Here is a 16,000-nt window from a genome sequence, read left to right as displayed (position 1 = left end):
TCAGTTCAAACAAACACTCAAATAAATAAAAAAAGAAATAGAAATCCAGTACATAATATTGAAACCTCAAATGCAGTAAAGAATAAATACCATTCATTGGGAGCAGCAAAACAACTTCTCAGATCCATAATTGTATTCCTGAAGATGAGGGTAGCTTGAACCTTCCCACACTTTGCACTGTTAAGTTGGATGGCTTTGTTATTGCTTGCCCCCCTTGCATGCCCTCCAACATTTCTCCAATGAAACGAGGGACATCCCATTCCATATTGATAATTTTCCTATTCATACCCTACACATCTTATTGCATTGCCCTAGGCACTCTGGACAGCTTCCAACACATATTAAAACATAATAAAACAAGAAACATTTTAAAAAAAAAATATTCCCTAGACAGGGTTGTCTTCAGACGGCTCAGGGGTCAGACAATTCCATACCCTCCAACATTTCTCCAGTGAAAATCGGGAAATCCTAAGGCACTGGCTTCTGCCAATTACTTCTTGGTATCTCAGTTTACCTTTTCATAATAAAACACAGAGCCCCTGGGGCACAGCAGATTAATTCTGTTGAAACAAGAGAGGCAAGAGAGAGGCCACTGTGTGCCCATAATTACTTAAGTATGCTTAGAGAGATGTTAAACCAAGGAGGTGGGCTCATGATACCTCTAGCTCCATCAATCAGGAAGACAGAATGTTGTTGTTGTTAATTTTAGGTCTGTGCACTGGTTTCAGTCAAAGTCCACATCCTGAACAAAACAGGGCCAATGGAGGGGGATCCAGGCTTTGGCTGAGGCGAGCAAGTTCTAGACTGCCCAGGGTCAAGGATTCCAAAGTGGCCAGGGCTGTTAGGGTATGAAGCATCAGGTAGGAAGAAGATTTGGCTATTCATCTATGCATCTATTCCCAGATGATACACACAAGAGCACATTAATACTGAGCAGGATTGAACCCTAAGGTGATTAAACCAGCAGGCTGCAGGTGTGTGATACGCCAGCACGATCATTTCAGGGAATGTGCTAGTGAAACATTACCCAGCAGGATGGACCCTCCTGTTCTGCAATGTGGTCAAGAGGAGGGGATGGACACACAGCACCTCCTTCCTTTGCCCCTCACAGCCATGTTTATAATTAGGATTTTAAAACCATCCCTACCACTGAGTTGATTTGGGGCCAGATCCAGGTTGGATGTTCCCTGGGTCAGCCCAGCCTAGGTTGGGGGGAATTTGGGGGCCCATTGCATTGGTGGGGAGGCTGTGCATTGCTCTCCCTTTTTTACATTTCTCTGGGCAATTTACAGATATACCATAAAACAACTAAAAGTATTTCTAAGCACCTACAGAAAACATCAAAATGAACACCCAAGGCAGATACCTTTTCATCCAGTTGAAAAAGCTTGTCAAAACAAGAACGCCTTTAGTTGTTTCTGTAAAGTATGGATAGTGTATGCCTGTCAAATCTCAACAGGAGTACTTTTCTGCCAGGATGCTGTTAGCATCAATGTATGTGTGCATCATGCAGGAAAACCATAAGCAGTGGAGACTGGTTTATTGGGGCTAGTGGGGCATTGCCCTACCAACCTCAGTCTGTCCTCAGCACATCCCAGACCTCCTTGCCTTTCTACTTCCAACCATTGCAGGGAGTGGCCCTGCCTGTCAGCTTCCTCCTCCCTTTTTGTAGAACCCAACTGAGAGAAGAAGGTGAACAAGAAAACAATTAGTTCACTCTACCTATATCTTTGGCTCTGGTTGTGCCTGTCATTGACTCTGGTGGCACCTGCTGTTGGGATCCCAGCCTTCTGCACCACCAGTTCTAATGAGGATCAGCCTCCATTGGTCAGAAGATATTATTATTATTAGGCCTTCTTATGAAATACTCTAAAAGAATCTAGATGCATGGGATAGATAATCTAGAAGACTCTGGGTATTATCAGGTTTGGTCAAATGCAGTTACCTTGGGGAACCCACATTTTAGTAGCTTCCTTACAAGAATATCATGGGGGTAGTGTCCATAGCATTACTGAAATCAAGATGCACTATGTCCACAGAATTCCCTTGATCCACCAAGATTGTAACTCATGGAATTAGCTGTCAAAAGATGCAGCAATAGCCACCATGTAGCTTAAAACAAGGATGAGGAACCTGTGGCCCTGGACTACAACTCCCTTTCACCCCAGCCAGTACAAACAATTGTCAGGGATGTTGAGATGAGCTGTTAAATGAGCTACTTCTTGAGACTCCCCCTGCCAAAAAAAAATCCAACACAATACACAGCCAAATATAGACACAATTGTTAATGAAACAGAATGCACTGTGCATGGGTAAAACTTTTCATATACTCCCCATAGTATTAAATCATATGGAACAGGGGTGGGGAACTGGAGGTCTTCCAGATGCCATTGGACTACAGCTCCCATCATCCCTGACCATTGGCCATGCTGTCTGGGGCTGATGGAGTTCAACAACACTGGGAGAGCCGCAGGTTTCTATATTCACTGATGTAGAAAATAGAAAACTCATTTATACCAAGGCAGGTCATTGATATCTGTCTGTGGACAAGAGCTGGCTTCCTCGGCCTGAAGCAAGATGAGCACTGCACCCCATAGTTGTCTTTGACTGGACTTAACCGTCCAGGGGTCCTTTACCTTTTACCTATTCCCTTTTCTGCCTGAAGGTGGTTCTGTGGCTTGAGACCTCAACCTGAAGCCTTCAGCTAAGTCCTAAGGTTACCAGAGTTTGGATATAATCAGAGCCCATAGAACAGCCTTCCCTAAGCTGGTGCCCTCCAGATGTTTTGAACTACAACTCCCATTATTATTGACCATACAGATTAGGGCCAGTTGGAATTGGAGTTCTGAACATCTGGAGGGCATCAGGTTTGAAAAAGCTGCCACAGAAGTGCCAATGTTCTTGTTCGGCAGCCTTCTCTAACTCAGGTCAATTTCTCTCTGCTTATATATTTCAAACTGCCAAGCGCTTTGGTGTGGGAACTTGGAGGAACCAGTGAGGTCAACTCACTTGTGCATGCTCCAATGAGATGCAAGGGACCTCATTAGAGCAGATTAACAAAAATGAACAGTGGCAGTCAGAGGAGGCTTTCATGGGGAACAGCTTGAAATGGCTTGCCTTGCTTAAGGAAAATCTGCTAGTAGATCCAGTTGCTGCCAAAAGACTCTGGGCCACAGGCCATCTTTTCGCACTTGGTGGGGGGGGGGGGACCAGTGTGTCTTGAAAGGGTTTGGGTTTTTTAAAAGAAAAAGGAAAAGGAAAGAGGAGGCAGATTGAGAGGACTGCAGCTTTTGACGCAGCAGGAGTGAGAAGACTTTTGATATGTCATTGCCATGGCTGCTCTTTCTTAATGGGTAAAAGACTCTCTGCCTTCGATGGTTCAACTGTATGGAGAAAGTGGAAAATAAAAATAAAAATAGGATTTTCCCATGTTATTTTACTTTATTGCAGGGATGGGGAACATTTATCTCTCTGGATATTGCTGGAATTCAACTTCAATCTCCCCAGATCATTGATGATGTTGGCTGTGGCTGATGGGAGCTATTCTTTGAAGGCAGAGATTATCAGCAGCAGTGGGTATTTGGGACAAGCATCAAGAATATATATTCACATCCACTTCACAATGACAGGGATCTGGAATGTGAACTTTCATACTCAAGTATACCCTGTATACTCAAGTATACACCATACCCAGGTGCTGTTGAACTCCTGTCCTCTTTGTGGGCTTCTGAGAAGCATCTGGTTGGCCATTGTGAGAACACAATGTGGAGCTGGATGGGTGTTTAATCTGATTCAGCAGGGCTTTTCTGATGTTCCTAGGATGTTCCAATCATCATTGCAGTTGTTGTCATTTAATTCATTCATTGCTGCTTCTTTTTTCTTTTTTCTTTTTAAAAGGTCTTAGAATGACTCACACAACAGAAAATCCATACCACACATTCAGGCAAATAAAACACGAAGATCAACAATAGCAAACTAGAAGAGAATATCAGTCATAAGTAAATAGTCAAAAAGCCCTATCTGCTAATAATAAAAGGTGGGACTATGACCTGACTCAACAGAGCTCTTCTGATGTTCCTAACTGAGAAGAAACAGTGGCTGAAGGCATGCCAACAATAACCTCTCTTGCTGCTTTTGCATTGTTATAGACAAAGGTGCTCAGTCATTACCTGACAAATTTATCTATGAGGGGAAGGGCAATAGCTCAGTGGCAGAGCACCTGTGCTGCATTCAGAAGGTCACACGGCATCTCCAGGTAGGGCTGGGAATAAGATCCCCTAATGAAATCCTCCCCTTCATGGATCACTATAGTTTAACATAGTTAAAGCTATGGTTTTCCCAGTAGTGATGTATGGAAGTGAGAGCTGGACCATAAAGAAGGCTGATCGCCAAAGAATGTATGCTTTTGAATTATGGTGCTGGAGGAGACTCTTGAGAGTCCCATGGACTGCAAGAAGATCAAACCGATCCATCCTGAAGGAAATCAGCCCTGAGTGCTTACTGGAAGGACAGATCCTGAAGCTGAGGCTCCAATACTTTGGCCAACTCATGAGAAGAGAAGACTCCCTGGAAAAGACCCTGATGTTGGGAAAGATGGAGGGCACAAGGAGAAGGGGACGACAAAGGACGAGATGGTTGGACAGTGTTCTCAAAGCTACAAACATGAGTCTGACCAAACTGTGGGAGGCAGTGGAAGACAGGAGTGCCTGGCGTGCTCTGGTCCATGGGGTCACGAAGAGTCGGACATGACTAAACAACAACAATGAAATCCTAGAAAGCCACTGCCAGTCAGTGTGGACAATATTGAGTTAGGTGGTCTAATGACCTGAACATAAGACAGCTTCCTATATTTCTGCTATACATTTTTTTATTTTATTTTATTTTATTTTATTTTATTTTATTTATTTATTTTATACATACATACATACATACATACATACATACATACATACTTGAATTGGCCTGTGACTCTTCCATCGCAAAAGAGAAAAAAAAGCTGTGTGTGACAGGAACTTTTGCCAGTGTTGTTTGGGGATGGCTGTAAATGGATCCCTTTGTTTATAGCAGATGTAATGATGGGCAGGCATGGATAGAATTTCAAAAGGAACTCACAGCATGAAGCCATCACCAAGGGGAAAGATGATTCCCTTTCTCTCTGGCTAAACAAATGCAAAGGAACTTGATTTGCAATGGTAAAATAAGAGAAACCCAATCTCTCTAAGGGCAAATTCGAGACACTCTCAAGAAACAGGCATGGCTTACTGTTGTTGATCTTAATATATAATTATTTCATTTCATTTATTAATTGCTTCCCCTGAGCCATCCCAAAATGATATACAACATAACAAAGTCATATGTAAAATGGCTACTTATATATAAACCTTTGAAACAATTGCAAATAGAAACATTCACACACAGCACATACAACAACTGGGATAAAATATAACTATTTAGAACCAGTGTGGTGTTATGATTAGAGTGTCAGATTAAGACCTGAGAGACCAAGATTCAAATATGTAGGAATGGGTTTAGACACTAAGAGAGGATATATTGTTTACTTATTATTTATTCCTTGCTCACGTTAGTAAGATCTTCAGAGTATCATCCTTTGTAGCTTAAATTTGGAAACTAAGACAAGTTTGATTTGACATTCTAGGAACAACAATCCAGGATGATTTTAAGGCAGGCTGGATTTTCCTGGTATTACCTTTCCCTCCCCACCCCTCTCAAACAAGAACAATCACACAAACATTGTTTTGTGAAGAAATAAAAGTAGTATTTACTTACATAATCTAGGTATTGCAGCATTTATAAGGCAGGTTTATAACTACTATCTAAGTTACAAGAATACAAAAATGGTTTCTGAGCTGCAAAGCTCAGACATGCATATGTGGTCAACGTGGAAGCATGATGAAGAAAGAGGAGGCTACCCAGGCAGGAAGGAACTATGTAGTGTTACAGATTCCTACCAAGGCAGACAAAGGAAGTGATCTCAGAGAGTTCTCTCTAGCAAATTTTACAGGAAAGCTTTGTGAGCTTCAGCCCCTTCATGGGCTCATCTGGCAAAGCATGAATTGCTGGCCTGACTCCAATAATGTCCCATGAAATCCCCACTCATTTATGAAGCTCACTTGGTGACTTGTCCAGTCACTTGTCCCTCAGCCTAACCCACCTCACAGTGTTGTTCTCTGGATAGAACAAGAGCAGAGAACCATGTACACCATCTTGAGCTCTTTGGAGGAAAACGTGGTATATAAATGTAGTAAGTAAAATAGAAAATAAATTAGAAGGCTTCTTGAAAGAAGGCCATCTTTAGAAGGTGCACAAAGGACAAAAGAGAAGGTGCCTATCCAATATATAAGTGGAGGGAATTCTAAAGGTTAGGTGGTTCCACACTAAAGTCCTGGTTTCAATATTGTGAGAAATGGACCTCCTGATAAGATGGTCTGTGGAAAACACCCATCCTGCAGAATGCTGTGATCAGTTGGGTGTTTAGAGGGGTATGTAGTAATATTTCATTCATATATACCAGGGATGGGGGAACCTATGGCTTTCCAAATGTTGGACTCCATCTCTCATCAACCCCAGTCAGCAAGGCCAGTGGCGAAGGATGATGGGAGTTGGAGTCTATAAACTTCTGAAGGGTGATAGTATATATTAGGGATGGGGAACCAAATTGTAATCTCAGTTCTCTGAACACAGCCAAAGTGCAAAAGGTGGAAGAAAGAGCAAACTTGGGGAATGCCAAGGTTTGGATAAATACCCCCCAAAATGGAGTGTGACTCTACATGGGGGAGCATCCCCAAATCTCAATAAATTCAGAGTATACTCAGTGGCTATCGAATGCTAAGTGACTGTTCAAAAGGGAGAGGAAGTCATGCCATCTTACTAGTAGAAGTTGGAGGCTTATTTATGTTTTCTTTCTTGCTTGCATGGCTAGAATATGTCAAACAGGAGGAAAGCAGACCTCAGCACATCTGCAATCTCTTGTTAATGGGATATCTCTATCAGGGATGTCTCAATGATTTGGCGCTAATGATATGCAATTAACAGGAGTTACAGGAGATTAAATACCAAGACATGAATACAGAATGACTAATTCTGAATTATGAATGCCAGTTGCTTATTCAGACAGAGCAAAATTGATTGTTTCATTTCCAGGAGTGAGTTATGAGGAGCGTGGAGATCCTTTTATTTAGGCAAGGCTTTTCCGTAAATCTGGCCAGCTAAATATAACCATTACATAATGCACTCCTTGGTGCTACTTATTCAAACATCTGACTCAAAGCAACTGTGTTTATAAAAAGTATCCAAAGTTTATCTGACATAACCCACAGCAGTCAATAGATTCATGGCTACAGTGGATGGGCTTCAGCTGTGAAAGGTTTCAATGCTTGGTGTTTTTGGCTAAGACGGGTTGGCGTCAAACTTGTTAGCAAAGACCCAAAGCGCAGTCTATCATCCCTCCAGTTCTACTATGTAGTAGGGATAGGCACAGACTATAAATTTTGGTTCACCCTGAACTTGAAGCTTCAGAAAACTGTCCAACAATTTCCAAAGTGCTCCATAGGCTCCTGATTTGACTCTCATTTTATCAAAGTGGACTTTGCCCCATCCCACTGCTGTCTGAGATCAGAAAAATGGCTATACCTTCCCTACCTTTTGATAGAAGTGGGTGAAATTTGCAGGCATACTAGCCCTTCCAGGGTGGGTAAAGCCTTGCCAATCACAGGCAAATAGCAACTGCTCTATGTGAGTTTCTTGTGTTGCTAGGTTTTGAGATATGTAAACGCTTCTGTAAAATCTTCCTGTAACTGTGTTTCAGGAATGCTCTTGTAGGTTAGAGTTGCTTGATGAAGACTTTTTCTTTTAATTAAGTTTTCTAATTTTTAAGTTTTATTGCATTTGTCAACTCCATTTAAAAAAATCTCTTTGTATACCACTTAGAATCTTCACCACTTAGAAACCATATATATATCTATATAAATAGCTGGAATATATATATAAATAATAAATTTCTGTTAATTTTGATGTCAGCTGAACTAATCCATACCACCAGGCTTAAACTGCAGGTTCAATTTCTTTCTTTTGCTGCAAATTAATGTGAAATTGGGATTGACAGGTGAAACTGACACAAATCAGTGGCTGTCCTATCCACTCCCTAAGTCTGAGAGGTAGAAACTATTGGTAGAAATTATACACAGAACTTCCCATTGGAAATATTGACACTTGTGATCCCAATTCTCAGTAGGAAAAGACTTGGAGCACCTACCCTGCCAAACATGAGCCTGACCAAACTGCGGGAGGCAGTAGAAGACAGGAGTGCCTGGCGTGCTCTGGTCCATGGGGTCACGAAGAGTCGGACATGACTAAATGACTGAACAACAACAACCCTGCCTTCAATGCCTTTCCCAGGCTTGAGGTAATTTTCTGGGGCCTTGGGACAGGGGGAAGAGAAGGTGGAAGAAGGCTTCATACACAATGAAGGCAGATATAGTTTGTTCACACAGGAAAGCAGCTCTGCATGAATTTTGTCAATACCCCTAAAGCAGGCATGTCCAGCTCCCAAGAGACAGTTATCTATTCCCAGTATTAAAAAACTGGCAGTGATCTACCCGTTGTCACTAGAGGGAGGAGGAGTGTGCGTGAGGTGGGTGGATTGCCCAGAGTTTTTAAGCTCCCCCCGTAACGTTTTGTACACAATAAGGATCCCAAGATCTATCAGGATCAGCCAGGGATCTACTGGTAGATTGCGATCTACTGGTTGGACATCCCTGCCCTAAAGGTATCTGGAATAGACTCAGAAATGAAGAGCACCTTTTCAAATGAAGAAGGTGACAGTTTTGAGACAACTCTGTCTTAACCACAGGTGAAAATCATCTCTCCCCCCCCCCCCCCCGAACAATGGCTTTATTTCTTCTGGGCAACCTTATGGGGTGACATGTCAAAAGCATGTGGGTGTGACCAAAGGCAAAGTGGGTGGAGCAATTAACATAAATCTCACCTTTGTAGAGTAGGCTAGTTTCTACACACCTCTATTCTCCATCCTGATAACCAAGAGGTATTATCAGAGCTCAATGGCACATTCCCATCAGGGATAAACATTCAAGGAGGGCATGAAGTAGGGGTGGTAAGGGATGTGACATGTGAACAATCCCACTACATAGCACAACATTCATTCACCTCAATCTGAGGGTGCTTTCTCCTGGCCTGAACTTTGTGAGCATTGCTGGGCACAGATAGATCTCATTTTAGGAGAGTCAAATTGGCTCCACTAATTGGATCATGAAGCACTAGAAAATGCAATCAGGACTGGAAAAAATGAGGATGCATCGAAAGACAACTCATCAACAGCATGGAGACTGACATATGACAAAATGAGGAAAGAACACTAGTATGTTGGTGAGAGGCTTTTGGCAAATCAGCCAACTCAAGTTATTGATAAGAGGCCATTGTTTTGGTTGTGTGTGTGTATGTGTGCGCTTGTTTGCGTGATAAGGAAAAGTGATAAGGTAAATCACCCATTAATAGGGGCAGGGGATGAAATTCAATTCAATTCACATTTCAAGGCAAACCTACTTCATTCACACTTTCCAAAACAAAATGCAATCCGAAACACAGCAATCCTTCAAAATTCACACACCTCTAAATTTTGCAGTGTATTTCTCCTGGTCATGTGATGCACACAACATTGCCATGCAAGGGTAAACTGTGCATCAAAATGCATATATTAGTGGAAATAGCATGCAAATAAATGCATTATGTTGGAGGAAATGATCTTGCAAACATTTGTATAGTAGGCAAAAACTACCTTCAAAAATATACATATTAGGAAAAATTTACACTAAAATGCTGATGAATGTTCATGAGGACTTTAAAAAGAAGTGCAAACTAATGTGGAGTGCTAAATGAGAAATGGAGGTCAATTAACATGGACAGCATTTCCCACCCTTACCCACTGGTAAGCTTGCCTCTTATCAGCAAAGCCGTTGCTATTATCTTCCACCCTTTTCCAGGGCCTGCCCATAAAGGGCCTCGGGTAGATTCAGTTTATACAAAGGCCATAGATTGAAAACAGCAGGTCACCATGGCACAATGAGCAGCAACGATCAGACTGAAGAGGGGGAACATTAACTCTGTTCTAAAAATGGAAATGGAGCTTCAGAAGTAGGCCACACAAAATGACTCCCTGGAAAGCAAAAAACCTGCTTCCCCACCTCCCTGCCAGCTTCTCTTTGGAAACTCTCACTCACTCATTCTGCCTCTGCAAGCTCATTACAGGCAGTGTCATGCCCTTAGATTAGAACCTGATGGAAATTCAGCTACTCCACCTAGGGTGTCCATGTACCCTAATTTGCACAGGAAGGTCCTCTATTTGGGAAGGAAGCCTGTTTGAAGGAATCCTGCATTTGAATGACTGTCTAGTCCAAGTCTGGATTGCAGATAAACAGCCCTAAGAAGGGAGAGCCACATAAGGCATACCTCAGTGGTGGAAGATCTGCTTTGCATGCAGAAGGTCCCAGGTTCAATTCCTGGTGTCTCCAGGTAGGGATAGGAGAGAATTCTGCCTGAAACTCTGAAAAGCCACTGGCACTGACTAGATGGACCAATGACTAATGACCAGTGACACTAACTGAAGCTAGAGGGACCAAAGATCTGACTCAGTAAAAGGTAGCTTCCTAAGGGAAGCTGCCCACCAACAGTAAGCACCTGGTTAGCAAACCAAGGAAGCACACAGACCTCCTAATTAATGTCTTCCCAACTAGAGTAAGATGCATTTGATTTCTGCTTAAAGTATAGTAATTACTTCCAGATTTGCATAAATCAGCATATACTAATTGCATAAAATCATACAATCTTAGAGTTGGGACCCAAGAGTCATCTAGTCCAATCCCCTGCAATGCAGGAATCTCAGCTAAAGCATCCATGACAGATGACCATCCAGCCTCTGCTTAAAAACCTCCAAGGAAGGAGAGTCCATCACCTCTCGGGGGGGGGGGGGTCTGTTCCACTGTCAAACAGCTCTTACTCTTACTGTCAGAAAGCTTTCTCGACTGCTTAGTCAGAATCTCCTTTCTTGTAACTTGAAGCCATAGCCTCAATTTCTAGCCTCCAGAAGAGGAGTAAACAAGCATGCTCCCTATTTCATGTGACAGCCCTTTAGATATTTGAAGATGGCTATCATATCTCCTCTCAGTCTCCTCTTTTCCAGGCTAAGCATACCCAACTCCTTCAAGCGTTCCTCATAAGACTTAGCTTCCAGACCCTAGATCATCTTGGTTGACCTCCTCTGCACACGTTCCAGCTTGTCAACAGCTTTCTTAAATTGTGGCACATAGAGTTGAATACATTTGTCCCTATTGAAATTTATTTTGTTAGCTTGTGCCCAGTTCTCCAATCTGTTGTGGTCGTTTTGAATTCTCAGTCTTTCCTCTGCGGCATTAGCTATTGCTCCCAGTTATGCAAATTTGCTCCCACCTGCAAATTTGATGAGCATCCCCTTCATCCAATTCCTTCATCCAAATCATTTATAAAAACGTGGAACAACAATGGGCCCAGGACAGAACCCTGCACCACCCCACTTGTCACTTTTTTCCAGGATGATGAATAACCATTAATGAGTACTCTTTGGGCCTGGCCAACTCCTTTAGGCCTGGCCAGCCTAAACCTAACAGTTACCTTGTTCAACCCACATTTTACCAGCCTCCTCATGAGAATATCATGGGAAACTTTGTTAAAAGCCTTACTGAAATCAAGATCAGGGTTCAAAATCCCTTCTCAGCCATAACACTCACTGGATGACCCGGTGCCATTCATTCACTCTCAGCCTAAACAACTGCACAGGGCTTTTATGAGGATCAAATGGGGAGGAGGAAAAGTAGGTATGCCACCTTGAGATCCTTAGAGGAAAGGTGGAATATACGTCTAATAAAATAAATTAAATAAAATAGCACAACGCAGAACAGTACTTTGCCTTCACCGAAACACACACTGGAGTTTTCAGATCAGTTTTCCCCACACCCCAACACATGTGCAGCAAGTTTCCCCACCACCCTGTTTCCAAATACCCCTCCTCTTTGAAAAGACATATGTGGAGCTGGCAAAGATCTGAAAAAGATCTTTTTTAAAACATGCCTTTGGAAAGTTCATTTGCCAAGTTACACATGGTCGGGAGCTCATTTTTTGTCAATGACTTCATTTTGAATTATGCCAAGCCCTTTACAGCTTTCATATATATATATATAGGCCTTGTAATTCTTTTCTCTTTTTTTGTCACCCTTTGTACTCCCCCACGCCCCAAAATAAATTGTAGCAGCTAATGTGAAGTTTAAACATAAGGCTGATGTTTCAGTTTCAGGATCCTTGGGACTTCTTTTTTGAAACACAGATCAGATTCTACAGCACACCCTCCAATATTTCAAGGTGGGCAGATTGGGACACACACACACACACACACACACACACACACAAACAAACAAACATACACCCCATTCTACCACTTACTCACCCACTCACTGATGCCTGATACCCACCCACTTGCCCCCACCTTTCACCCACATTCACTTCCACCGCACATACACCTGATGTCACCTTACCTTTGCTCACTCATGCATGGGCATGCCTGTCAGCTGGCTGGCTGCTGCCCTGTGCCTCTGCCTGCCACCACACACACACACACACACACACACACACACACACACAGAGGGCCACAGTGATGTACTTCCAGAAGTGGCACCGGCTTCCAGAAGTACATTGCTGTGGCCCTCCTTGTGTGTGTATGGCAGTGGTCAGTGGCAGCCAGCTAGTGAAGGCGCAGAACCAAAGAAAGCACTGAACCATAAGAAATCCCAGGACATCCTGGGTTGGAATCAGAAACCAGGGTGGCTTTTGTAATTCCGGGAAGTCTGGGTTAAAATGGGGCAGTTGTTCAGTATGCTACAGGCCTTTCTAATATGGTGTTCTAGCTATTAATCCATTTACTTAATAGCTGTTCCACTGGATGAAGCTAATCTGGTCTTTTTTAAAATAGAAAAGTTTGACCCCACCAAGCCTGGTCCATTAAGGCAAAGAGGCTGTTGCCCCACCAACCACATTCTGCCCAGAGCCAGAGTCTTCTAATCTTCTTTCTTACTTACAACCAGCCCAGGACATAGCCCTGGCTGAGAGCTTCCACCTCCTCCTTAGTCTCATTGCTGCCTCCTGTAGAACCTAGCAGGGAGGAGGATTATTGGAGAAAAACTAGAATGAATTCAACTCTGCATGTCATCAGCTCTAGTTTCACCTACTTCTGGGCTCCACACCTTCCACCCCAAGTGTCCCAGTGGCTGAGCCGGATTTAGGGCAGCAGTGATTCCGTCACACTGGGAGTTGAGCCTAGGGGCGCCTCAGGGGGTTACACTATCATGTATAGTGAATTGATCAGAAAGGGGGTGGGTAGGCCACCAAATTTTGTCCTCACACAAGGTACCACTGAAATTTGAAAAACCAAACTCCACCCCTGCTGGTGGGCACCATTAACTTCCTTTTACTGCCCAGTATGATGGAACCGATTTCCATGTCTGCATTAATCAGTGATAGCAGACTTTACTGGCAATGGCTGAGAATGGAAACAAGCAGTTCAGATGTGCCTGCAGGCCTAAAAGGGCCAGCGCCCTCTGCTGAAAGATGGTGTGCTGAATCTCCACTTTCTCGTTCTCCCTCCCAGAGAAGATAATTTTTTGATTTCACCGCATCTGACAGAACTAGGCCAAGCAGCTGTGGGGATGTGTGGAGGAGATTAACACAAGCCTTCTAGGAACCATTTATGTGGTCTCGTGCATGGTGGAAAGGGATTTTTCATCTTCCCACACATGTAAATACACTAGTACAGAAATGTTCTTAGCAAGCAATGGATGGAACACTCGCTGAGCAACCCAGGAATTATTTAGGAGGAGGGGGCAGGAAGTTCATCAGAAGGAAAACTTATCGACTCACCATCCTCATAAAAGAGAGTGGAGGTATATTTAGGCCACGTTGTACATTTAAAGCAGTATTGATGCCATTTTGAATAGTCCTGGCTTCCCCAAAGAATTCTGGGAACCATCATTTGTAAAGGGTGCTAAGAGTTGTTAGGAGACCTTTATTCACCTCAAAGAACCACAGCTCCCAGAGTTCCCTAGGAAGGAGGGATTGCCAATTATTTTTTTTTTACTGATTTTCAATAATTTAAAACAAATTACTACCAAATTAATTCAAAGTATGTTCCTTCTTTTTCCCTCCCTGCATTGCTGCTCCAAGTACATTAGCTTTTCCAACTTTCATTTCAATATTCATTCATCCCTTCTCCCTGCGCATCCCTAGGAAAGAGGGATTGATTGTTAAACCACTCTGAAAATTGTAGCTCCTTAAAGGGATTAAGGGTCTCCTAACACCCTTAACAAAGTATAGTTCCTAGTTTTCTTTAGGAGAAGCTATGTTTAATGTTGCTTTAAATGTGTGGTGTGTCATTAAAGGCCCTGGTGACCTCTGTGGGTAGCCTTTTACCAGCTTTGTCTGGTCATATAATAACTTGGTTGCTGTAGCCCAGGTAAACTTGAGGCTGGATTGCTGCAAAGCACTTTATTTGGGACTTCTTTTGGGCCTGATCCAGAAGTTTCAGCTATTGCAGAATGCAGTGGCTATACTGCTGAAGGGAGCAGATGACTAGCAGCTTGTGATACATTTGCTGAAGCATCTGCACTTGGCGGCCAGGCCAAGTTGAAGCCTTTCATGTTGATAAAATAATACCTTAAGGACTGTCTGAGCCCTTATGGTGCAGCTTAATCACTGAGATCATATGGAGGAGCACTGCTACTTGTCCCCTGTGTTACAGATGCCTGAGTGGTCTGAATTGGAAGTCAGACATTTAGTGTCCCATGCTATGGAATATTCTTCCTGTAGAGAGTTGAAAGACATCCTCACTTTTGAATTTCAGACATTTCTTGAAGACTGTTTTATGCTGAGAAGGGAACAGAATGTGATTCTATATCTATCTATCATCTATCTATCTATCTATCATCTATCTATCTATATCTATCTATCTATCTATTATCTATCTATATCTATCTATCTATCTATATCTATCTATCTATCTATCTATCTATCTATCTATCTATCTATCTTTCATCTATCTATCTCTATCTATCTATCTATCTATCTATCTATCTATCTATCATCTATCTATCATCTATCTATCATCTATCATCTATCTATCTCTATCCACACACACACAGCTAGATTTGTCTGATCATGACAATGGGTCTTAACATTAGTTTGGGACTATAAATGGTCAAACAGTGAAATGAGTTAGCAAAAGGGGAAGGAACATTTCAGAGACTGTAGAAGTAATGTTTCTGTTCTTACTCAGCACCATTGAGAATTTTGTTTTGCTTTGTTTTTTGAGTAGTGACTTCAGTTTGAGAATTGACAAGTTGGAATGGATTCAGAGAAGCACTCCAGGGAACTAAATGGCAAACTTCTGTGGAGAGATTGAAGGCACACTGTGTATGTTGTTTAGCTAAGAGAAAAAGGATTTACAAAAAGGAGAAGCTGACAGTTTGTATTTAAAAGGATGTCAGAAGCAGGGAGGAAGAGAAGGGGAGGAAAACTGACCATCCTGTCTTCCATAGCCAAGACAAGGAACAATGGTTTGAATTTGGCAACCTTCCCCAATTTTGTTGAATTTGGGGATATTTAAAAAAGGCTTCTCATTCAGATTTCTCCCCTGATTTTGGGAGTTCTGAAAATGTCCTGAGCCTTCTTCACATGAGAATGAATGCGTACAGACCACTGTTAACCAGTGTGGTACCTTCTAGATCTGGACTATAACTCCCACTCTTCCTGACTCTCCCATGCTGGTTGGGTATGCTGGGAGTTCAAAATGTCTGGAGGGAAATGCATTGGCTTAATAATAATAATAATAATAATAATAATAATAATAATAATAATAATTTTATACCCAGCCACTGTGAGTGGCTCCCAG

The 16,000-nt window shown here is 42.4% G+C and overlaps 1 protein-coding gene across 7 annotated transcripts in view; it reads right to left on the bottom strand.

The window, feature by feature from the left end:
* The window catches only part of TNC (tenascin C), a 79,149-nt gene that overhangs the window by 53,778 nt on the left and 9,371 nt on the right, over positions 1 to 16,000 (bottom strand). The gene's annotated exons all lie outside the window — the stretch shown is intronic.

The sequence above is a fragment of the Podarcis gaigeae genome (assembly GCF_964106915.1).
Source record: "Podarcis gaigeae genome assembly, chromosome: Z".
NCBI classification, from domain to species: Eukaryota; Metazoa; Chordata; class Lepidosauria; order Squamata; family Lacertidae; genus Podarcis; species Podarcis gaigeae.
Note: the sequence above shows the minus strand (reverse complement) of the source record. Positions and strands in the feature narration are given on the sequence as shown.